Below are 23,756 nucleotides of genomic sequence, written 5' to 3'. Positions count from 1 at the left end.
GGGGCACGGGAGGGGCCGGGCCGGGGCCGCGGGGGACGCCCACGCACCGCCACCGTCGCCTGAGACGCCGTGGGAGGCTCCTGGGGACCAAGGGACGATGTAGAAATTAAACGCGAACTACTCGGGAGAGGGGGGGCGTGCGTGTGGGGGGGGTGCGCTATCAATTATTAAAACAAAAAAGACACCGGAACACCAACGAGAAGAAGGAGGAGAGAGGAGGTAAAAACGCTCTAGAAACCCATGGGGGTCACTTCTGTGGCCCTATCCCCTCTCTGCCCCCCACCCCCCGACAGAAAGCGGGAGAAAGAGCAACTTAAAGCGTAAACACACACAGACACCCACCAATAAATACCGTGACAGCAACAACCACAAACCGAGAAACCTAAGTCACAATTTTCCGAAGGAAAACAAAACCGACCAACAAACCCGGAAGGCGAAATTGTCGGTGATGATGATGCTACGTTTGGTTTGGGTCTCTTTTCATTACTTTCTGCTTTTCTTTTTTTCCCCCGGCTTGGTAATGAATAAGGACAGCGGTGGTTTCGTGCGGGGGAACTTTTTCTTTGGTTGGCTTGGGTTTTTTGTTTGGTTTGGGGTTTTGTTGTGGGGTTTTGGTTTTTTTTTTCTGTTGTTGTTTTTGATTTTCCCTCGAACGCGGTTTTGCACGAGGCTTTGGCCATGGGTCTTGTCTGTGCCGGGGGAACGGTGCGAGCGGGGCAAGGGCCGGGACCGGGGGAGCGGCCCCCCGAGGCTAGGGAGCAGTCCCTTTGCTCTCCGTTGTTGCCTCAATAATCCTAGCTAGCTCAAGGAAAAAAGGAGAAAAAAAAAAAAAAGTTACTCCACAACCCCTTTGTTTCTCCTCCCTCGCCTGCGTGGTTTGCGTTTCTAGCTGTGTCCAAAGACAGGTCCCTCTCTCTGCAGAGATGCATCTGGAGGCAGATGCCAAACCTGCCAGAGCGGGGATGCTCTCCAAAAGATTACGTTCAGATTCATTAAGGCTCGTGGTTAACTACGTTCTTTCTCCTCCCTCCCTCCCCGCTGCTCCCAACCGTATGCCCCCCCGGATCCCCACCAAATCTGCTGGATTTAGGTTAAGGTCCTCTCTTGGTTTCCTCCGAGGGCTGGAGGTTATTGCACCCGGTAGGCAAAAGAAATCACTGGTGATGGGTCTGAAATGACATTTGTTTCTGAGGGGTGTGCATGTTGGGAACAAACACAAGACAAAAAACCACTTGGGCTTAAAAGTCGTTTATTGTAAATAATAAACGTTGTGTAGAGGATGGCTTTTGGGAGGGATGTATGGGGTTCAATTTGCACTATCACAGTCTCCTGGATTGGAAGTGATGATGTTATTCCGTAATAACGATGCTGATATTGCTAATAATCGTCAAGGTCTGTTATATGTCTCGCGGATTGAAAACAAACAAACAAAATTATCAGGGCTTGTTAGGTAAAAAGGGCAGCGACGTGCAGAAGGCATCTCTGACTCTGGCTCTTGCCGAGAGACTGCTGAGGCTTTCAAATAAAAAAAGAATTTCTGAAAAGAAAATACCATTCTGTTTAAATCAAAACAAATAATAGACTGAAATTATGCATGACACGACCTGAAAAAAAAAAAAAAAAAAAAGGGAAAGAAAGAAAAGGAAAAGAAAAGAGGGGAAAAAAAGGGCATAGAAAGATCCGTGATAAAGTCTCGATATTATTTATTTATTTATTTATTTATCTATTTTTATTTTTATTATTATTATTATTATTTTGTGTATCATTGTTTGCAGCGCAAACATTCTATGCATTTTGAAACTGAGCACTAAATAGACTAGCTTCTGGTAGAATCTTTTGTGGATGGTGTAATTTCACAGTTTAACTGCCTGTTTTCACCGAAAACACAAACGTTCTTGTCACGTTCTTGTATTTAGATTTAAAAGAGGAAAAAAAAAAGAAAAAAAAAAAGAGGAAAAAAAGATAAGAAAGACGATTGTAAATATTTTCTTTAATGCACAAAACAACAACAACAACAACAACAAGGTTACAAACTGCAACCACGTGTGGATCCTGAAATGTCTCACTGAATAATCTACCTGTCCATGTATGTTTGCTGAGCTTTCTCCTTGGTTGTGTCTTTATTACTTTAATTTCTATCAGAAATATTTCTGTACGTCAAAATACAACAGGGAGATGTGTCCCAGCATACTTACAAATAAAACAAACGTGAAAACAGAATAGTTATCATTATTATTGGGTGCATTTAAAAAAAAGAAAAATATTTCCGAGACACGGCTGGTAAATTCAAGGTATGGCCGTTAGACGATAAGACTAATTCTACCAAAAAGAAAATAGTGAGAGATGTATTTTTCTGCTAAATCCAGAAATCATTACTTTGAGATAGCTCTTATGTGAAAATCGGTGCTCCGAATAAATTAACTATATATTAGCTGCGTGTGTTTCTTGAAGTTTATTCTATAACTGCAGAATATAAATCAAAGTAAAATTTTAAAAAGGACTTCTGAAGTATTTCTTTTCAGTGTGCTGGAAAGGATTATGCACCTACAAAAATGTATAAAGAAGAAAAGCTTGGGTGGTTTCAGGTTTATATGTTGTTCTGACTGGCCTAATTGCACTTAATTATGTAACAAGATACTTTATTTTTATTTTGGGTTAATAAATATGAAAATCCTAAACTGATCTCTCCTTATGTTGTGAATGCAATTGTTCATTAGGAACGTATAGGATGCCACCTACTGCTTCAAGTGATCAAAGAACCTCTTTCTATTTTCTGATGACCTGTGACTAGATCAGATGCCAAATGTAAAAAGTTACTTAATAGCTGGGATTATTTCTTCTGTAGACATATTTTAGCCAAATCTTTTTAATTTTGCCGGTAAATCTGTGAATCAAGACACGTGATGTTCAGAAAAGAATAATACGTTCAAAAAAGCTGTGATTTTAAACAACTGTTGATGTTAAAAAATAAGCACTAAAGGTATTTTTAAAAAAAACCCATAGATCTCGTCCACCGGAAATTGACTTGTTTCTGTTGTTATTAACTTGAAATGTCATCAGAATTTTTAATAAATGCATTTGTAAAAATATTATTTTATAGAAAAGTATTACCGGATATCATTTTTTTGGAGAGTCAGGAATGAACAAATAAAAATAATTACAAATGTTGGGTTTTCTTTTTCATCTGCCCCAAATGATTGAAATGTTGAAATTGATACCAGATTTGTATCATTCAGTAATGGCCGATGTATGTATTGAAAAATTGAGGAGTTTGTTTTGTAATAAGTACAATCTTTATCGAGTACAAAGAAAAAACCAATATGTTAATAAAACAGATGGTGAAAATAAAAGCTTTGCAGAGTTTCCTATTTTTCATGGTAGGAAACTGTGCAAAACCAAAACGTCCTGCTTTCCGTCAGATGAATCTGAATACTTCATAAAACCACAAAATTCTAGTGAGGCCTTTTTAATAAATGCCTCATTTAAAATATTCAAAGAAAGAAAATCGAGGGGAGAGAGAAAGAAAAAGAAAGAAAGAAAAAGAGAGAGAGAGAAAGAAAAGAAAATAAGAAAGAGAAAGAAAGAAAAAGGAAGGAAGGAAGGAAGGAAGGAAGGAAGGAAGGAAGGAAAAGAAAGAAAGAAAGAAAGAAAGAAAGAAAGAAAGAAAGAAAAAGAAAGAAAGAAAGAAAAAGAAAGAAAGAAAGAAAACAAAAAAAAAAAAAAAAGGAAAGAAGAATTTATAAGGTTTAACCTAAGGACTGTTAAAACTTTTGCATCCGAGGAAAGAAAGTAAGATAAAAGACCCAGAGGCAAAACATGTGTTCACATTTATTCCCCAACAGTAGGCAACCTCTGGCATAAAGAGCCATTAGTGACCAAAAAAATACAAATATTCCCCCCCCACTCCCTCTGTGCCAGGGGCTAAGGCCGCTGCCGGGTGGCGGCTGCCACCTCTGACGACTCCTGCACTCCAGCCTGTGCCCCTTGCCGAGAACGTTTCGGTGCTGTCATCCCTTGAGTGGTCTTTTTCTCCACAACCGAGGCATCTCGCTGCTTTCCTAGTGTGATTTTCCAGTCCTAAGTCTGCTAGACGCGGTTTGGCTCCCGGAATTTCTGCCTAACACTTGCTCTCCGCTTGCTTTCAACTTAGATTAGGCCATCATAAGTGAGTAACAGACACCCACTGCCATGGTCGTATTGATTTTTACTCTCCTGTGATATTAAGACTAATTCGGTCCTGGTTCAACAAGTAAAAAGGCTCCCCAGAAGGAGAATGAAGTGTCCTACAGCACTGACTTTATGGTTTATGTGCCTCCCTCCCCGCCTCCCCGTGTTCCCCCTTTCCTCCGAAGAGAAATAGATTTGTCGAAAGATAATTATTTTAACTCTGACGGACTAGAGCGCATAAAGCTTGATAGCGCCGGTGGTGCCCTGTGTTATTCTGGCATTTCCCAAACGATTTTAAATCCCTCCAGTTATTTATATCTCGCTTTTCAGCCGGCGCTATTTTTTTTTTTTTTAAGCTTTATTATATTTACCTGCTGATTCCAAAGCGGAGGCAAGCCTAATTGATTTTTAAAAGATCAGCAGCAGAATTCTAATCCGCTTGGGAACGTGTTTCCACCTGCCAGACGAGGGTCTGATTATCGGTAATTATGTTATTTAAGAGTTGATAAAATCGCGGGGCCCGGGCAGCGCCGGGCCCCTTCCCCAGCCGGGGCGCGGAGGGGACCCACGCGGGGAGAGCCGCGGCGCGGCGGGGCCGCCGCCATCACGTGCGCCGCTGCAAACACAATTACGGGGCCGCCGTTAATAATTCATGGACTGAGATTTAGAAAATTAATAAAATGAATTATAACAAGAGGCTAATTAAAAACTTTAGTAATTGTTGTCAAGACAGCTTGATGGGAGGCGTGCTGCACGGCGTTCCCCCCCCCCCCCCCCCCCCCCCTTCCCCTCCTTCCCCCTTCCGCTTTTGGAAAGCTTTTTATTTTTCCTCCTTTGCAACCCCTTCACACCTGAAGGAGGCTCGGTTTGGGAGAAAAGCAGTGGATGAATATATAGGTCAGCTGAATATATAGATCCCAGAGATGAGACCGAGGTGGTAAAACTGCAAGCAAGTCTCTTCGCATCGTAGCAAGACAGATAGGCAGGCGGCGGGTGGGTGGGTGCGTGGAGGGATGAATGAAACCCGGGGCTCAAAAGTTGATTTAAAATAAGATGTCACATATAAATCTTTGAAGAAGCAGCCGTAGCAGAAGGAGCGCCTGCACCGGCGGGCCCCAGCCCCGCGGCCGGGCGGACGGGCAGCGGCTGGGGGCAGGCAGTGCCGGACAGGGCAGCCAGCGCCCGCGGGCACAGGCGCGCACTTTCCGCCTTTGCTTCCGCACCACCGATGGCAGCGGCAGGCGGTGCGGGGCCCCCACCGCGCCTCCTGCTCGCGGGGGGCGGAGGCGCCGCGAGATGCTCGCTCTCCCACGCCGAGTCCCTTTCCGCCTACTGGTTTAAGATGTATCTTTGAGGCGGACTCAGCGCGGAGTTTCCGCGGGCAGAGGGGGCCAGGGAGCCCGCTCTCTGCACGGTGCGGATTTATGGCCGTGTCGCCAGCCAAGCCCTGCTCGGGAGCTCGCCGTGGCTGGTCGTGCAGGGACAGCTGCACATGCAAAATCTGCTTCCCAAATTGGAGTCACAGCCCCTCTGGGAAAGCACGCGTCCTGCTTTGAACTGCATTTTAACTCCTTCAGCCTGCTTACCTAAGTGTACCAAAGCATCTCTAACTCTGGGGGAAAAAGTGGTTAAACACTTCTTTTTTTATATATATGAAATTAAAATTTATCAGGCAGTCGGGGGTAGGGAGAATTACTTTTAAAAAAATGTTGTCGTAAGACGTTAATCACTCTAAAGACTGAAGTATTTAAAAGGCTTGATATAAAAACTAATTTAATAATTTTTTAAAAAGGCACTCGGCCCTGGTACGGTGAAGATAAATTGTAACTTCCCACTGATTTGTACAAGCGAGCCATAAAAGACTCCAAAGTGCCTCCTTGGGTGAGAGTGCCGACTGACCCTGCCGCTCACACGGGCTGTAGCACGGGGCGGGTCCCCGTGCGGGGACAAACCGCGCCGAGCCCGGGTCCAGCAGCGGGAGCAGACAGACGGCTCATGCTGCAAACACCGGCTTGCGGAGGGGGTTTTTCATCCCTTGCCCGGGTGGAAGAAAGAAATTTAAAATTGTGCGGCAGAGCTAAAAGATGTAAGATCTGCGTGTATGCCTTTGGTTTGATTTTCTGTTTGTTTGGTTTTTCACTTTATTTTAAAAAAGGTGTTCCTTGACAAGAGGATAGCAAGTCAACATGAGCACATCTTTTTACGGGCTGTGTGGAAAGAAGACGAGGCGCCGATAGGCATAACTTAGCCCTTGATTATGGTCATTATATAAACCGAATTACTAACAAAAGTTTGTTTGGTAACTAATTATAGCTCACTAAATCTCTGCCTCTCTTCACTTCAGCATAATGTATACAAACTTTTGTACACGCGGATCAGAATAAAACAAAGTGTTGACAGCATCCAGCAGTGGAAATTCACTTACACAAGACTTTTTTTCACTGAAGTGTTGACAATAAACATTTAATGAAGGCAGAGACTTGGATGTCTCCAGACAGTGTCAGAATACTTTAAACAGACCATTAGCATGGCTTCTTCTACTTCAAACAGAGCACACTATACCATAACATTATAAAAATACAAAGTATGAAACAAATAATCTGTTTATACAGATATTTTAAGCTGTTTTCACCAGCTCTGACATCCCCTGTATTTAGTAACAGAAACTTACTCATTTCAGATTACTCGCGCTTAAAAAATGTTAAATACAGTTAATGCAATATTAATCGCCCTTTGGTGATATAAAATGCAATATTTTCAGGCAGCTATTGAGCTTTTCTAGAGGAAGAGCTGATGAAAACAGTCACAGCTGAATAGTGGAGAGAAAAAAGCTCTGTATTTATTGCTTTTGTTTGGCTTTTGGCTACAGAGACAGGAACATTCTAATGGGGTAAGGACATTTATTTTATCTGCAATCTATTGCTACCAGAGCAGGAGTGGCAGATGGGGTTTGGTGTTATATTCACAGAGTAATTTAGAGCAAATCCTAATAACTAATAATGATTTATGTTAATTTCAATCACTTATGTGACTTTATTAAAGCACTGCTGTAAGAGGAATAGAAGGGGAGGGGGTGAGAGGAGAGGCTGGAGAGAGACAAGCTGTGTCTGTCTGAAACCGAACCGCATGCTTGAAAGGTTGCTGTGGTGGGCTCCAGCGAAATTTCTGATGCGAGCAAGCAGGTTTTGCTTTTGAGACTCTCCATCGTCGTCGCTAATTTCTTAAAAGAAAAGCCCCGTGTAGAAACCCCGGCCACCGACGAGAGGCGAAGCAGAATAGAGAGGGAGCAAGAGAAGAAGAGTGCGTGCGAGGGAGACTCGTGTTATGCAAAATGTATTGATTGTGTGTGAGGAATCTGCTACGCTGATGTGCTGGGCTCCCGAAAGAATAGAGGAGGCTACTGGCGAAATAGCTAAGAAAGCCCCAAATGCACATACAGGATAAGAAACTTTTATTCCAAGCTACTTCAGCGTGGTGGAGAGCTACAGTTCTCTACTCACGTTGCTTTACTCCTCACTGAAAATCTCTAGGAGGCTTTACCCCACGGGATTTTGTAGTCTTATGAGGGGAAAAGAAAATAATTATAATAAAAAAGCAGCTATGGCAATTATGCTTTCGTATTTCCCCCCCTAATCTTCAGTTTCATTAGCAACTACTAATGCTGAAGTGTGCACACACATAAACACTGGAGCACACGTCGCCGTGTGTGCGTTGAAAGAAGAGATATTTGTGAAAGCCAGGAAATCTCAAAACAGCTAGCGCTGCTGTGCATGGGGTCGGTTTGATGTAAGAGGGAGTACTTACAGGATTCTGAAAGGGGGATGCTCTTCGCTTCTGGCGATTTACTTTCCCAGGTACCTTTATGCTCTTTTCTGCCTTAAGGCATACAGTCTGAAAGTAAAACAACATCAAAGCTCCTCATTAACACTATTTCCCTGAAATCAGAAGATGAAGATACCTGAAACGTTTAATCTGGTGTTGGCATTTATTTTCCAACAAAACAGGCAGAACAAAGTTAAAGAGAGCCGGGGCAGTTATCTACAGGAGACTGAAAGGCAAAGTGCAGGGAGTGATGTATGTTTCTGTCAGAACGCTTGAAATGGATTAAATAAACCTCAGGTTTCTCTGCATTCTAAACCATCTTTTTGTCTAATATAATTCCTCCTTCCAAACACCACGGCTGGGAATAACCTCTCTCTCACACCGCCACGTGCATTAAGTGCCAGTTCCCTAACTTTTGGATCATTTGCAGAAAAGTCTTTTCTGCACTGCAAGTTGGCACTGCATTTTATATGCGACTGGATTCCACAGAAGGCAATTTTTGTGTACTCCGTGGTAAAGGGGTTATATACCTAGCCACACCTTTTTTAATCTAGAATTAAAAAAAAAAAAAAAAAAAAAAAGGAGAGAAATCCCTAGATAATGTACAAGGAGTAATGTCGATGCTGCTTTCCACCTCTTCGTTTGAAAGCGGCGCAGGACTTTCAAATCCGCCTGGGCGTGCACGCTTGCTTTTTGAACTCTACCACGGCGGAGACGCCGCGGGAGGGCTGCGCGCAGGCGGAGCGGGGGCTGCGCGCAGGCGGAGCGGCGGGCGGGCGGAGCGGAGAGGAGCGGAGCGGCCCGGCGGAGCTTCAGCACCACGGAGAGCTCTGCCGGGCCGCGGCGGGCGGCGCGGGGAGAGGGGCGGCTGTCTGTCTGCCTGACTCTCCCTCCGTCCGTCTGCGGCTGCACAGAAGCCTGTAATATGTTAATAGCCGTAGGGTACGCCCGAGGTACCATCTCAAGCTGCTTCGCACACCATATGTCAGGCCGTTAGCCACATGGATCTATTAATCAAAGGGGGAGAGAGGGAAGAGGGGAGAGGCGGGGAGGGGGGGAAGGGAGCTTTTCATACCCCACTCTGTGTTGCTGCACACTTTCTCCTTTCATTTCTCTCAGATATAAAGTACCTCGAATAGGCAGCTGTAATTCTCTTTTGATCTGCTCTTTTATACCCTCGGTGTAACCAGCTCGGGTCAGTCGGTAGCGATATTTGAGGCAGGAGCGGGGAATGTGTCACGTTTCCCCCGGCAAAGGATTTGGTTTTAAGGTGCTGCTCAACTTCTGTGACAAAGGGGGTCTCTGTCCGCCCCTTCAGCCATCTCCTCGCAGAGGGTGTGTCTTAGGAGAAAGCTTTTTCTAGCGAATCAAGCATCATCTCCCCAGAGTTCTGGCCATCCTTACTACTTTTACATCTGCCCTATTACCTACCTATTGCCTCACATGATTTCTTCAAGCAAGGTTTGTCCCACGTGAGATCCACAAAAGTATTGGATCCACAAAATTACGGGGAAAAGGAGAAGAAGCAGTCTGTGTAGGAGAGTGGTGTAAAAGCCCTTCTGTAAGTGAATTTTTCATGCAGCCCTCAGAGCGTGCCCACCTAAACTTCTGCCTTTCAGGTTCAGCTCCCAGAAGATGCACGGGCTCTCAGGTCTGGTTTCTACTCTTTCTTTGGAGGACAGGGACTTTGTCTTCAGGTTTAGAGTGAACATGCTCACACGGGCGCCTCCTGGACCTCCTTTACCAGTCCGTAGGTGACGCTTTGGGGCACAGCCCCGGCAAGAGACACTCCCGACCACTGGATTTTTTTTTCCTTTCACGATGAACGAGAGGAAACATTGAAGAGACTGACCTTTCGTTCAGGTACCTGCTGCATAAAGTTTTGAAATTCTAGATTGTTATAAAAGCAGCAGCTCAGGAAAACAGCTCAGGAAAGTTACTGAGTGGTGGAGGAGGGAGGGCAGGATCATATCAGTGTGCCAGGATCCTGCAGCAGGGACCATGTGGGTGGATGGGACAGGTTCCCTACCCCTGATCTCCAGGTCAAGTGACACCCATGTGTGTGATGCAAATGATGGAAAACACCCGAAGAAGAGGAAAGGATGCAGGCTACAGCTAATACAAGGATAAGCTCTGGGTTTTGGCAGATTTATATAAAAAGCACAAGATCCTCTAGCTGGTTGAAATTCCCTCTGATGGTACAGAGTATCACAGGCAAGTTAGAGGGAAGAGGCGCTTGAGACTATTTCTGCAATTGCAGACACAGGATAGTAACCCTATTGATATGTATTGAATGGTGCAGTGCATAGGTTATGTTGGTCCGTCTTTAAAACTTACTTTTGCCTTATTTTCTAACATTTTTCCTCTTTCTGTGGCTGGAAAAATAATGAGTGCATCTGTGCTTAGATCTAAAGCTGGCACTCATCTTGCAGAACATTTACTTTAATACAGATTGTATTAAACCTGCAAAAATATGAATGCCTTTCAAAGCAATACTTTACATAAAGACAGAGGTAAATACACGGGCAGTTGATTCTGCATTTCCACCTAGCAAAGAGGCTCTTATTACCTTTAAATTTTGGTGCACATACCACCCATCATTTTCTTCCTCTATTTAAAAGGTAACCCATATATCTGTCGTTTTAGGTTTCCAAAGACTCGTAACTTAATTCCTCCAGGCTATTCATCAGCACAGTAATTAAACTAGCAAATGGATGTAAATAAAGTGAAATTGGTTTCATGACAGATGAGCCAAAGAGGCCTCTGACATGAAACAAGCCAGGACAATAATTATTTCTGCACCGGGCTATATGAGGAACTCCATCTGGATTTATTAGGTGCTGCAAGTTATTTGCTGGAAGAAGGCAAGACAGGAGGACTCACTTTAATTTGACAGGATTTTTTTTTCCTTTTTGCATCTTAAGTAGGTTAGAGAGATAAAAACCTAGAATTAACTTTGGCAATACTCTGAGACGCCTCTACCCAATGCAAAAACACGGCAGGGAATACAGGTAGTACAGGAAAGGCTTATTAAACAATTTCTTCCCAAATGCTTAATAGAAGAAAATCTATTTAAAACACTCCTCTCGAACTATCCCGTTAAAAAACAATCCAGACCACCGTGACAGCCAGTGTGTGCTTCTCTTTTCTACAAATATGCATACGAAACAGTGGAGACAATAGAAAGAAGGCAAATTTGGAGAGCTTGGGGATTCTGAAGAGCTTCTCTTAAAAAATAAATAAATTATAATCTCGACTAAATGGTGTCTGTTAAGATCACCCCACTCTCTCTTCTCTGCCAAAGAAAAGTTTATTGCTGCGGAGAAGAGGAGAGAAGAGAAAAGGGCTGTGAAAGGGAAGGTATGGATTCTGCAAGGCTCAACTGTAATTGGAGCCATCAGGTCCAGCTTGGAGTGGAAGTAATATACAGAATAAATAAAAAAAGGGCTCTCACAGCAGGTGCAGATTAGTCCCTTTTCCCCTGAAAAGATTAGAAACTGACTGCTTTATGCTTAAACGTACTCTCAATTATTTAAGCGCCCCTTCGTGATTAGCAAGTAAAAGTAACGCTCCAAAGCGCTGAAGAAATGAAGCAGGAATAACATCGCTTTCGCCCAGCTCACGCAGGCTTTCCAGCACACGGCTTGCTCCCTGCCGGCTGGCAACGCTCAGGCCGGGGAACTCGCTTAGATACACACACCTGTAGGGTGGGAAGGCGGGATGGGGGGGAAGGAGGGAGGGAGGGGAAAAGGAGGGAGAGGGCAGGTTCAGCGTGGTAAAATTTCCGCTGTCAAGGCTCAGCAGGCTACAGCCCAACCTGGTTTCACAGGAGATTGGGATCCGTGGACAGATTTTCACAGGAATGTTGAACCCTCAACATCTTTTCCACTGGAAAGGGGAAAAAAGCCCAGTCTCACACCAAAATCCCAAACACAACCCTCCCCCCCAACCCCCTCCCCAGGCATTCTCTTTGAATGGGCTGGAAATGAACCGCGGACGCCTGTGTTTGCATACTGCGGTTTGATCAGAGCTCACATCTTCCTGCAATCAAATCAGAGGCGTTTTTCACCCTTCCTCATGGAAGGGACTATGATAACTGCAAAGCCGAGGAGAGATCCTAAAGGGACTGAAATTCCCTTATGTCTGAAGCTGTCCTTTTTAACACACACCAGACTAATTATTTAAAAGTTCTTGTAAAATTAGAAGACATAGCCCAGTTCTTTAATTAGAATACACTGTGAATAGGGATAGCATATGGAGGGGAATGTCAAGAAGAGGGTGCCAGGGGCAGATCCTAGGAAATCTGTATTCATTTCTGCCTCCTATTTGTTCAGTAATCTCTACCATCATAACTAAATCTTGGAGCACTGATGTAGTTCGAGTTGTTGTTGACTCAACGTCAAAATTCAATCACTGGGGGTTTTGCATCAGCCGGGCCACTTATTTGTCTAATAAATCCGTCATTTTGTAAGAAAAATATTTGAGCAGCCGTACTTGACCTCTTGGTATCCACAAGCCACATTTATTTCTACCAGTTTACAAATGCAAAATGGAGATGATCATCTTAATGCCTCGAGGTACTGTGTTGATTTCTGATTGGATTTTAGATGGAAATGTCTATTTTAAATACCCCGTGATTAAATTGTACATATAATAGAATTCATGCCTCTTCAAATGAAATCGTGATTTGCGAACCCCGAATTTATTTTAAAGGAAATATTATTTAAGCAAAATTGTTTTCTTAAATGATTTGTGGCACCTCCCGCTGTAAGATTTTATTATAGCCGGACATCTTTCTCGCTGGAAAACTTATTTTGACCCTGGAGCGTTCGCATATGACGGAAAGGTGTCAGGCGGGATGGGATGGATGTACTCCCGTTTGAGAGCGCTGCCTGGCCCGTGCCGTCCCGCGCTGGGTGATTTGCCGCCTGTTTTTATGCATAATTCTTCCTAAAGGGGGGCCGCGCGGCACGAGTGTAATTGCAGCTGGGGGGAAATAACTTTCTCAAGAGCTTTTGTGTTGGGAGGAGGGAGGTGGGGACGGAAGCATGGGACGGAACAAGAGCAGTGCCAGGGGAAGGGAGGTTTGGGAGCCTTCCGCCGGGGGGGGGGGCGGCTGCAGCCCCCGGCACGAGCCCCGGGAGCCCCGGGGGCTGCCCGCACCCCCAGCCCGGGCCCTCCCGCACGGCCCCCGCGGGGTCCCGCTGCCCCCCGCGCCCAGGGAAGTGCCACGGCCCGGGGCCTTCCCTCGGCCAGCGGGGATCTCCTACATAAGCCGTTTTGGGGGAGGGGTGGGGGACGGCTTGTCTCCTTCAGTAAACACCTCCCCAACTCGCTTCTCTGACTCCCACCCCTCGAGTTTTCCCCTTGGGCGGCTGTCGGGGTCTTTCCGTCTCCATGGAAATCGAAGGGGCGGCTGTCAGCCCGGGCTGCGGTCATTATTCCCGCATTAAAGGCAGCTATCGATTCGTTCCCCAGCACCCACTCGCGCCGGACCACTAAGGGCCAGGCTGGAGCCGCCGGCGCTGGGGCACTTGCCCGGGAGCCTCCCCCGACAGTCACCCCCTGCGAGCTCCTGCAGGAGTACCCGATGCAACGAAGGGGGGAAAAGGGAAATATTTCAGCATATTGGAAATATTAATGTTGGCTTGTAGGAATTAATGTAATGGGTCATGGTTATTAACAACTTATAAAGGCTTAAATCAATATAAATTAATTTAATTATGATTTCTAATTGCATTATGCATGATCAATTTGAAACACTACATTAAAGATAATTAGAGCAGGGTGCTAGTCACTAATCACTTCCCTAATAGCTTAATGAAAAGGAATGCCATGTATTACCTGTGGGGTGGACCCATGAAATAATATAAATGCTTATTTTCCAATGGAAAATAATTGTACTGTTTAATAGATATTTTAATCACTTTATTGTAAGCACAGAATGGGTTTGGACTTTTTACATGGCCTTGGTTAAATTTTACTGGTGTTGATTGAAATGCTGATGTATTACGAGTCCATCTATTGATGACCTGAAGGAAGACTAACTTTTATGTGGAAGTGTCATGCTGTCCTCAGAAGCTAGTGCCAAGAGGTCACAGTAGATGGAGGTCCTAGCTTAGCATAATGGGTTTAACATTTCCATGACATCATCAGGGAATCTGAAAAGGAGTCTAAGGATAATCAGAGTGGTCATTCAGAAGCAGAGTAAATATTTTATGAGGATATATAGAAGACAGGAAAGAAGGTTGTCAGAAAGGTGAATCTCTACTTCTTCATGCTCTATGAAGAAGGTTTTTCACTTGGTACCAATTTTGATCGAAAACTCGTGTATTGTTAATAAAAAAAAGAGGCAGATCATGACGGTTGGAGAGGTGAATTCTCTTTTAGTGGGTGATCTAAATAAATTTGTATTCATGGTTGTCTTTAAGGGTTACAGATTATTTCTCTCTTACTTTTTCTATAAATACATCTGTAATTGATTGTTTATTTGCCCTGCATATTGTCACTTACTCAGGGATTTGTTCCTACATTAACAATAAAAGTTCATTTATTGTTAAAATTAAAAGCAACCAACATAAATTAATGCCTTGGAAATGGGCACAGTGAGGCAGATTAATTGAAAATGCTTTCCCAGTGATTAGTTTATTTTCTTATCTTTGCTTGATAACTGAAGCAGTACATGCAGCATACATCTTGGTTAGACTCATTATATGATTCATAGTATTCAGAGAAGTAATATGTGATTAGGGAAACTGAGATTTGAGGAGGACAGTAAAGAACAGTAGCACATAGTACTCACACTTGTCACAGCAAGACCTGTTTGAAGAATTTTCCTTCTTTTAAGGCCTGATTGAGACCTAGAAGCTTTGGGACTCCTGAGGATAACACTATCTAAATAAAAAGGAGAAGTGAAAAGGAGAGCTTAAATGTCACCCAAGGAGTATAGCCCTTTAAGTCTAAGTTATTAGGAACATACTGATTTTAGTACTGAACCACGACTGCAGACGATTCTGTGGATGGAAGAATTCCAGGGATATACAGTTGGGTTTTTTCCACAAAGATTCCTTTCTAAAAGTGCATAGCAGAACAGCTGTCCCCCCCACTCCACCATGTCCTGCAAAGGGAAGGTAGAGGCAGAAATAAGCTAACTGTGCATAAGAATTTCTAAGTATTTCAGTGAAATGGGACAAACTGCAGGATGAATCTGGTCATTCCCTCTGTTGTTCACAGTTTGAAATGATGTGGCCTCATACTGCCAAGATCCAGGGACAAGATCTGAAAGCAATTTATGGAAAGGTTTTAAAAAGCACAGTTCTCCAATCTCAAACTTGTTGTTTTTCTTAACAACAACAACAAAAAAATCCTCCGCAGAGGCGCTTGGCTCCTGGAAGGAAAGTTCTTATATATTGCAATAGAAATAATTCTATGTGGTATCTAACACCTCAAACTAAGGGTGGGATAACGTGGCTTAAAGTGTCCCAATGACAAATGCCTGATAAATACCGGTAGAGATACACTCTTGTGGCTTCTGTGTCCCTTCAGCTCCAGTAGCTATGCCAGCTGTTGTGAATTTCTTGCATCCTGGTCTCTGCTTTAAATAAAATGATTTCTATGACTAAATCTTGTGTCATGAGTGAGGAGTCCCCTGGCATGAGTCTTCTGTAGCCAAAGAGCTCATAAGGAGAAAAATAGTCACTGGATTTCATAAATTGGCCCAAGGATTAAAGCTTGTATGTAAACTCATCTTGAGATACACCTTAATCTTCTCTGCCTTGAATAAATATTGCACCAGCCTATGTTTTTCCTTTCTGCACCGAAGCTGGGGAGGCCTTATCTACCAAAAGGTGCGAGTGAGGTATCAGTTTATACATCTGCTTCTGAGAATATTGATTTTCCTCTTATTTTTTTTAAAGTACAAACATAAAGAAAATGTTTGCTTTTGCAGGGGACCCTTGGTTAGAAAAGCCTCACCTGTACGTTGTTGGAGTGGCTGGATTGAGAGCTATCTGGAGTCTGTGTTTTATGCTGTTTTTTTCACACAGCAATTGATTTTAGATAGCACTGCAAACCAAGGATGGGGCATGAGTGCTGCTTACATGCCAGGGAAAGGAATGAAAATAACTCTGTGAAATATAGTGACAACTGAAGCAAATATATTGCTTTATAGCTGCAGAACTATCTCGCAAAACTAAATCCAGTTGTTAACAAAACAAATACCTTAGTGGTTCAAACACATCTTTGCATCCTTTTGGAGACCTTCTGAATGATTGGCATATTTGCAACTGTGGCAATTCACCAGAACCTTAAGATTAATTTTCATAAATTTTTCCCCAAGCTTTTTTTGTTGAATGCAAAATTGATTTTTTCTTCATCTAAAATTAATGGAAAATTTTAATTAATTTTAATAGTTATTTTTATAGTTTATAGTTATTAGAATAGTTTATATTTTTAAAAAAATATGTTTGCTGCCTGGCATTTCAAGACTTCCCCTTTTCTGATTGATGGATTTTTTTTGTAAAATTCACTGACAGCTGCAGGCAGATATGTTAGCAGAAACTTTAATAAAGTTTTGTTTTTTAAATCTTCAAAACTAAACCTGGAAGTTTTAGTTTTTGATAATAGAAATAAGCACATTTTGATCAGCGGCTATTTTAGTGCTACAGGTAAGATAATTGTGTCTGACCAGGTTGTCATTGTGATCTTGGTTGTGAGCTGTCACATTCAGTGTGAATATGTTGGGTTGCAATGCCATATTTAAAAAAAATTTAAACTGTTCAAAGATTGTGTCACAGTATCAGCTAATTGGGCACTGGGTACCATGAGTTTTTGAGACTACCCAGGGTTGTGCTAGAGAAGTTTTGAAATAATATGAAATAAGGGAAGGTCTTTTCAGCGTCCATGGGAAACTGAAGAAGATGATGCTCTTAGCACGTAATTAAATATTAATAATAGGGAGAGGTTGGACTTATTTTTATTCTCTATAACATTGTTAATAAGTCTCAGTCTGGCATTGAAAACGCTAGGCACATTACGGTGTGTTTCACCTTTTTAACCCTGTTTGCATGTTTAAGTAAACATATTTTAAGTATTTTTTGTGATTAGTGACAAAAATAATATGTATGTTAAATCAGTGCTGGGCTTGGGAGAGGAGCACATTCTGGTTCAAATTCATCTGTCACAAACTGAGTAAATCAGGATAGCCACTAGCAATTTTTTCTGTATTTGAACTGCACATGGTTTGGCTGTCCATAATAAAGGACAAGAAAGTGGAGCTTAAAGTTATCCACAAAAACATGTAGAAACATTAAAAAAATAAACTGGGTAAGGAAACAGATGAATATAATGACCTTCCTTACTCTCAATCATATGCTGCCAGATAAGTGTTTGAGTCTGAAAAATTGCACTAATGAAGCTATTTGAAGGCTTTTGTGGACAACTGCTTACTCTTTGAAGATTAAATGAATGATGTTGATGTGATTAATCTTAGTACAGGGAGTGATGCAGCAGCCAGAAAATACCTTGGTGATTTTCATAATTAAACTGAATCAACATTTCAAAGAAATGCCAGTGTTATCACTTGTATATTAGAATTACATTCATTAGACAGAAGAAACAAATAATTTGAGCAAACAAGATTTTCCTTTTGGTGTACTGAGACTTCTGTCATGTCTCAGAGTATCTTACTATAAATCATCATTACTGTTTAATTTTATCCTTGCTTTTTCAGTTACTTTTTTTTCTGTTTATTTTTTCTTAGCAGCACTAATGATTCACTGTTACTTGCTTCCTGATTACTTATTTCACTATTAAATAGCCTTTCCTGGTTTTCCAGTTAAAATTGCCTGTCCACTGTAGGGTTTCAAATCATTGTCACTGAAAAATAATGTGAGTAGTTGCTGGTTTATGTGGATAAGGGACTCAGGCATCCCAATGATCTCTAGCTTTACAAGAGTTTATCTATAAAGGATGGGACAAACCACGGAGTACAGAGGTGGCAACAGACTGCATAAGACTAAGAACACAAATAGTTGTTTACAGTGATCTGTGGAAATAACAGTTTGGGTCAGATTCTGCATAATTAACTCATTTCCTAAGAATCTTACATATTTCAGTAGGATTGCCCAAAGTATACTCCTTAACAGCTGCTAAACTGGCAGAATCTGGATTCACATAATTGAATCACCTTAAGTGGTCTTTAAGAGTGCCTGTTTAAAATATATGAATTATATATGCACACTATTTTGTAATGTAAGGGACTTAGGGTATTATATGTTTCCCAGCAAACATTTCACAGACGCATAGGTGGACACACATATGCACATGTATACTCAAAGACAGTAAACTTGCCAACCTGCTAAACAGTTTTGGTAGGGTAATAGCAATGAGCATGAAAATACAGTCATCTGCTTCTTTAATGCAACTCCAAGTGAGGGTGTAGGGTTAATGATTTCTGCATCGACACAAATTCACTGCGTAACTCTTCCTATCACCACTTCAGATTATTGGAAAGGTTGCTCTGTGACTTTTGGTAACCTTGATATTTACAGTGTACTTCTAGTTGTTGCACAATCTTTCCTCTCACAGTTGCTTAATGTAAAAAAACCCCACTTCTTTAGTATAGTGGATAAAAACCTAGCTTTTCACCTTGAGGACCTCAATTTTAGTTCATTCCATAATCTGAAGTGGAATGAGCTTGATGGTCTCTACGCAATGTCTAATGGGCAATAATCCCCACAACCACCAAGCAGTAGTTTTCTCACATACTAATTTTAAAAGCTGTACATGGGCATGGAATGCCCACTGACCCCAAGGAAAATGTTTCTGTGTTACTGCCAAGATACAACATAAAGAAAATGCTCCCTCTCCCCATCTGACCTTCAGTCCCTTCACCTAGCCCCGTCTTTCTGCACAGAATACTCCATTTACCTGAGCTCATTCTTCCCATCCCACCCCTCGCTTCTTCATACAAGATACACTGTATTTGCTATCTCTGAGTACATTATTTTGTCTGTATCTTTTCCCGTTCTTCTTTATTCTGTGGCGTGCCCCTTAGGTCTGGCACTACTTGGCACTGTGCTTTGTGTATGGCTTAGTGCGTGTTCCTTACTCTCAGAATAAATGTGATTACCAGCACTACCAAGGCACCCTCGGGGGGCAGACCCTAAGGTACCTGCTGTAATTAATGGTCTGAAAGTGAATCTGATTAAATTCATGCGTTGGCTGATTTCATATGCACATCTGTAATGGTGGGTGACATCTCTGTGTTTATCACCACAGAGGGAACCTCATGACCAAAGAAAATGGTCATTGAGCTGTACCTTCATCTCACCTACCTTTAACCATAAAAGAGACAAATTGCCTACTCTAAACTAACAGTTAGATTTCTGCTATTGTTCATGAGAGGTGGTCATTTCTGAGCGGAGATTTATTTCACCTGAAGACAACTGACTGTGATAGCTGAGCTGAATAGCTCTCTGGAGGTGCCTATCCTTTTCATGGCACTAGCACAGACATAAAGCCGCAGCTAGTTAACCAGCCTTGGAGAGCTGTACCTCCTCACCTTGTCTTTGTGGCCCAGGTCTACATGAATTTCAGGTGAGTCTTAAAAGAGTATGGGAAAACAGGAAGTCTCTTCGTTCAGGAATTTGTTTTGGCTGCAGATGTGTGAACATGAGAATGACTCCATAGTCATTCATGTGGAAGGAATAACAACAGATTGGTTGGTGGGGCTAGAAACTTCCCTCACCTTCTCAGAGATCCAGCTTGATTTCTTTGCCTTAAGTGGGATGGTAGAGAGAAGAGGAGAGAAAAGGTGGATAAAAAGAGGAAGTGCCGTCTACCCCAGGGTCAATAGCAAAATGTATTTTGTATGACTGCATATTTAGCTGTTTTTTAATTTTTGTTGCTTTCTTCTACTCTTAAAAACTAATGCAGTGGGCATCCTTCATTGTATTTCAGAATTTCAGATATTTCAGATATATTTTTCTCCTCTCCCCTTCTCACCCCTGAACTTGACCTGCTAGCCCTGAACTGGGGCTGCATGATCCCAGCAGAAGGCCTAGGTAAGATCAAGGCACAATACAGTGCACGTGCTGCCAACGTGAGGGTACTGGTCCTGGTCAGGATGGTGCTGCACCATTGGGCCTGAGAGTTTTAGGTGATTATCTGGCAAAGGTACAGACAGGAAAGGAAAAGTAGCTGAGATGGTTAGCCATGATAGACAGCTCCCACAGAAAGGTGGCAAGGAAGCAATAACAGAGAATGGGTGTAAGAGCAGTATTAATCTTCTGTTATACCATACTAGCTACATGGATGTCATCAATTCCTTTAGTGTAGATACAGTAATACTGATTTCTTCCTTTGGGACAGAACAATTAATTAGGGTGAGATTCCCTTCAGCTGGCTTTAGACATGTAAAAAATAGGCATTGAACCTGAACTGTTTGTTCAAGGTCTCTTTAGAGTCAGTGTAAAGATATAACACCTCATGGGAATTCAGTCCACCTCTGAACAAGTACCTCATGCAGGACAGATGAATCACTCCTTGGAGGTAGGTATTTCTCTTCATTTTTAGAGGGTTACAGCTAGGGAGAATCAATCCTTTTCCTCCTGTAAAATATTTATGTGATTTCAATAGTCATCTGACCATAAAAAAGGCAGGCAAGAGCATATTGTACAACACAGATGTGTTGTATGCATACACCAATATACATACACGGGCATTCATAGGGCTCCAGGAGCCAGAAGTACAAGGCCTTAAACATGTCCATTTAGGGGAGCAACACTATGAAATAGTTCCAGTGGAGAAGATTTAAAGGCAAAACCTGCTTCTTCTGTTGGAGATTTCCAGTTTATTAACCCTGTTGGAAGCTGGGAAAACTACACTTTCAGACTTTTGAGAAACAGACAGATTGGAGAGGGTGGTAGTTATAGTAAGCCTTTATTAATCCCTGACAGACTGCTCTTGTAAGCAGGAGTTATAATGACTATTGGTTGAACCATACTATTTGTAAAAAATATTTAGTAAATATGGATAGAAAGTTTTAACAATGAAAGCAATGAAAATATCTTCAGATATATACACTTTAAAAAGGAGTTAAAAACATGTTCCTACTCATCATGCATAAACATCATGCTCATAAAAACAAGGAAAAGGGTATTAAGGAATATCTTTTACTTTACTTTCTCTCTATAATGAAAATTCATAGTAAACAAGAAAGATACAGCATATAAACCTTAATTTTGAGCTAGTTATTCCTGAGGTTCCTTTATGTATCACTTTAAAGTATAATATATATTTTTATTTCCACTTAGTTTTAAAGGTATGAACAAATAATATACCTAAAAAGATATTGTTTTATAACTGGTTTGTGATAGAATATTTATAGTAGTTGTTTATCCATAATAATGTTGTATATTTAACACAAAGATGAAAAAAATACAACATTGTTGGCTTAAGGTAAAACTATGTGGTTTTATGGTTTACATTTCAGTATTAATAATTAATGAGTATACAGATGATTTTGTTTCCCTTTTAAAGGAGCTTTCTAGGACAGTTACATTTCAAAATTACTAAAGAGCTAGTTTTTAGGTGTTTAACTGTAAAATGGTTTGTGATGAAATACAGATGGCTTCATTTTTTATAAGAATGGTCCTTAGACACATTAGGTGGTACTACTAAAAGTTTTTCTTTTCCAGACCTTCAAATGCCTTTCAAAAGTGACGATATGGAAGTTTCAGATAGACTAGTGAGATGTGATTCTGTTCATTGGATCAGGAGACCCAAAGATCTTGGTTACGTTTCTTGCTGAGGTGCCAAGCGCCACTGGAGAGGTGGTAGGATAACCAAGATATCTATATTGTGTGTTGGATGGACAGATACAAACCTGGACCTATATACCTGATTTATCAAGGCCAGGAGTGATATCTTATGCTGCCTAGAGTGGCACTAGATGCTGTATTTAGGAAAAGGAGTCCCTCACTTACCTAAGGAGACATTGATTTTATGGAGAGGTGACTTGCACCCTTGAAGTTGCCTTTGTCAATGATAAAGGGAATCTGGAGTGACTTGTCCAGTCATGGGCATTTAAGCTGTAAAAGTAAATTTAGGTGAGCTGAATTTTACTTTTGAGATCCAAGTCCAAAACCTACTTCTCTAATCTTCTGTTCAGCTGCCAGTTCATCCTGGAAGGCCCATAAAATATTTAAGTTTCTAATTCCTATGCTTCCCCTGAATTTCATAGAAAAGCTGAGAAACAAAGTTAGCATTTAGGACCATAAATTGATAGATGTCCAGTGCCAAAGCCAACAGTGTAGTGGTGTCATACCAATGAAACAAGGAGCCTTAATGCCTTACAGCTGTTAAGTATGTCTGTTAAAACACAGCTGGAATTGATCCTGCTGTTTTCTCTAAGAAAGTCTTATCATTATGATTAAGATTTGGGTTCAGGACTTGTTTCAGCTCGAGATAACTTGAGGTTTAATTCAGCTGTCCATGAATGAGCCCCTAGTGCTATTTGAAACATCCCAGGTTTATTTGTCTGCAGAGCTGGTGGACATAACACATGAACTAAATAGACCTGCGTTGTCAACCAAAGGGCAGCTGGAGGTCTACCCTGCACACATTTACAGCTCCAGATGCCTATATATAGGCAACTGGATGAATTTCCTAACATCAGTGTATAAACTTTAGAGGGAGGCAATGGTATAGCCAAATTCTGTGGCTGATGTTTCATAGCTGCTATCTCTACGTGAGTCTGCTCCCGGTAGGCAAACTCTCTGGACTGCTCTTTGGTGCTTAGCTCTCTCCACTAATCAATTAGGAAGCCTAAGTACCCAATTTAGGCAGTCTGTGACTGCCTAATTAATGTTCTTAATTTTCCTAACTCCTGAAAGGGAATTAGGAGATGATATAACTCTGAGACTGTGCCCAAACAGCCAGCACTTCATTATTGAAATTATCCAAGAGTCTAAAATCTGCTTCTGAACAATCTGATAACTACCTAAATCCTGATCCCCAGGATATATAACACATGCCTATACAATCTTTGGATTTTGTTATTTTATCTAACACATTTATTGTATATGTAATGTGATAAGAATGTGTTTAACTACTGATATACCTTACCAAGTTCTGTGGCCCTGTAAATGAATGGGGGATGCCAAGCCCTTCAGGATTTGTTGTATAAAACTAGAATAGAGCATATGCTTTAAGTTTAGTGTGAACTTGTTTTCATTTAAAGGTAGAAAATTCTGATTAAATTCATTTTGTTTTGCTAAGGATTTGAAGCCACATCTCTCACCAAAATGTTCTAAGCATCAGGCTAGTAGATTTTCTGGGGTTGGCTGCTCACAGCCTCTCCTTTCGAGATGTGATGTTCCACTTCACAGAGAGTGATTAAATATTCATTAAGCTAGTGAAAGAACAAGCTTCTCAGAAGACAGAAAGAGTCTGGTACTTAAGGCAGTCACCTGGGAAAAAGGGAGATCTGGATTCCAGTCACTGCTGTAATGATTACTCAGTATTAAATACATACACTGGTTCACGAACTGGAACCCAGCTTCTTTTTTCTCGTGGGGAGGGGCGTTGACTATCAAGTACTTCGCACTTTCTGTCTGTTCCAGTGATTACTTAATTATCCAGGAAAGATGTGGCTGGGGAGAACAAGCACTTCTCTAGGAGGTGGGAGATTGTATTTCCATGTGGCAAAGAAAACTAAGTGTGCATTTCTTAGGCCCTTTTATCATCCAAAAGCTAGAAGAGGA

At 41.8% G+C, this 23,756-nt stretch overlaps 2 long non-coding RNA genes across 2 annotated transcripts in view; one reads left to right on the top strand and one right to left on the bottom strand.

Moving 5' to 3' along the window:
• The first annotated feature begins 6,975 nt into the window (after positions 1 to 6,975).
• Positions 6,976 to 23,756, top strand: part of LOC125322144 — a 135,246-nt gene continuing 118,465 nt past the window's right edge. Inside the window, exon 1 of the long non-coding RNA XR_007201868.1 lies at positions 6,976 to 7,057. This is a non-coding gene — a long non-coding RNA (uncharacterized LOC125322144). The remainder of the gene's footprint in view (positions 7,058 to 23,756) is intronic.
• Positions 7,056 to 23,756, bottom strand: part of LOC125322143 — a 179,454-nt gene continuing 162,753 nt past the window's right edge. Inside the window, exons 3-4 of the long non-coding RNA XR_007201867.1 lie at positions 7,972 to 8,058; positions 7,056 to 7,387 (exon numbers count right to left, since the gene is read on the bottom strand). This is a non-coding gene — a long non-coding RNA (uncharacterized LOC125322143). The remainder of the gene's footprint in view (positions 7,388 to 7,971; positions 8,059 to 23,756) is intronic.

Source organism: Corvus hawaiiensis, chromosome 2 (genome assembly GCF_020740725.1).
Source record: "Corvus hawaiiensis isolate bCorHaw1 chromosome 2, bCorHaw1.pri.cur, whole genome shotgun sequence".
In the NCBI taxonomy this organism is placed as follows: domain Eukaryota; kingdom Metazoa; phylum Chordata; class Aves; order Passeriformes; family Corvidae; genus Corvus; species Corvus hawaiiensis.
The sequence above is the reverse complement of the archived record's forward strand: the minus strand, read 5'-3'. Positions and strand labels throughout refer to the sequence as shown.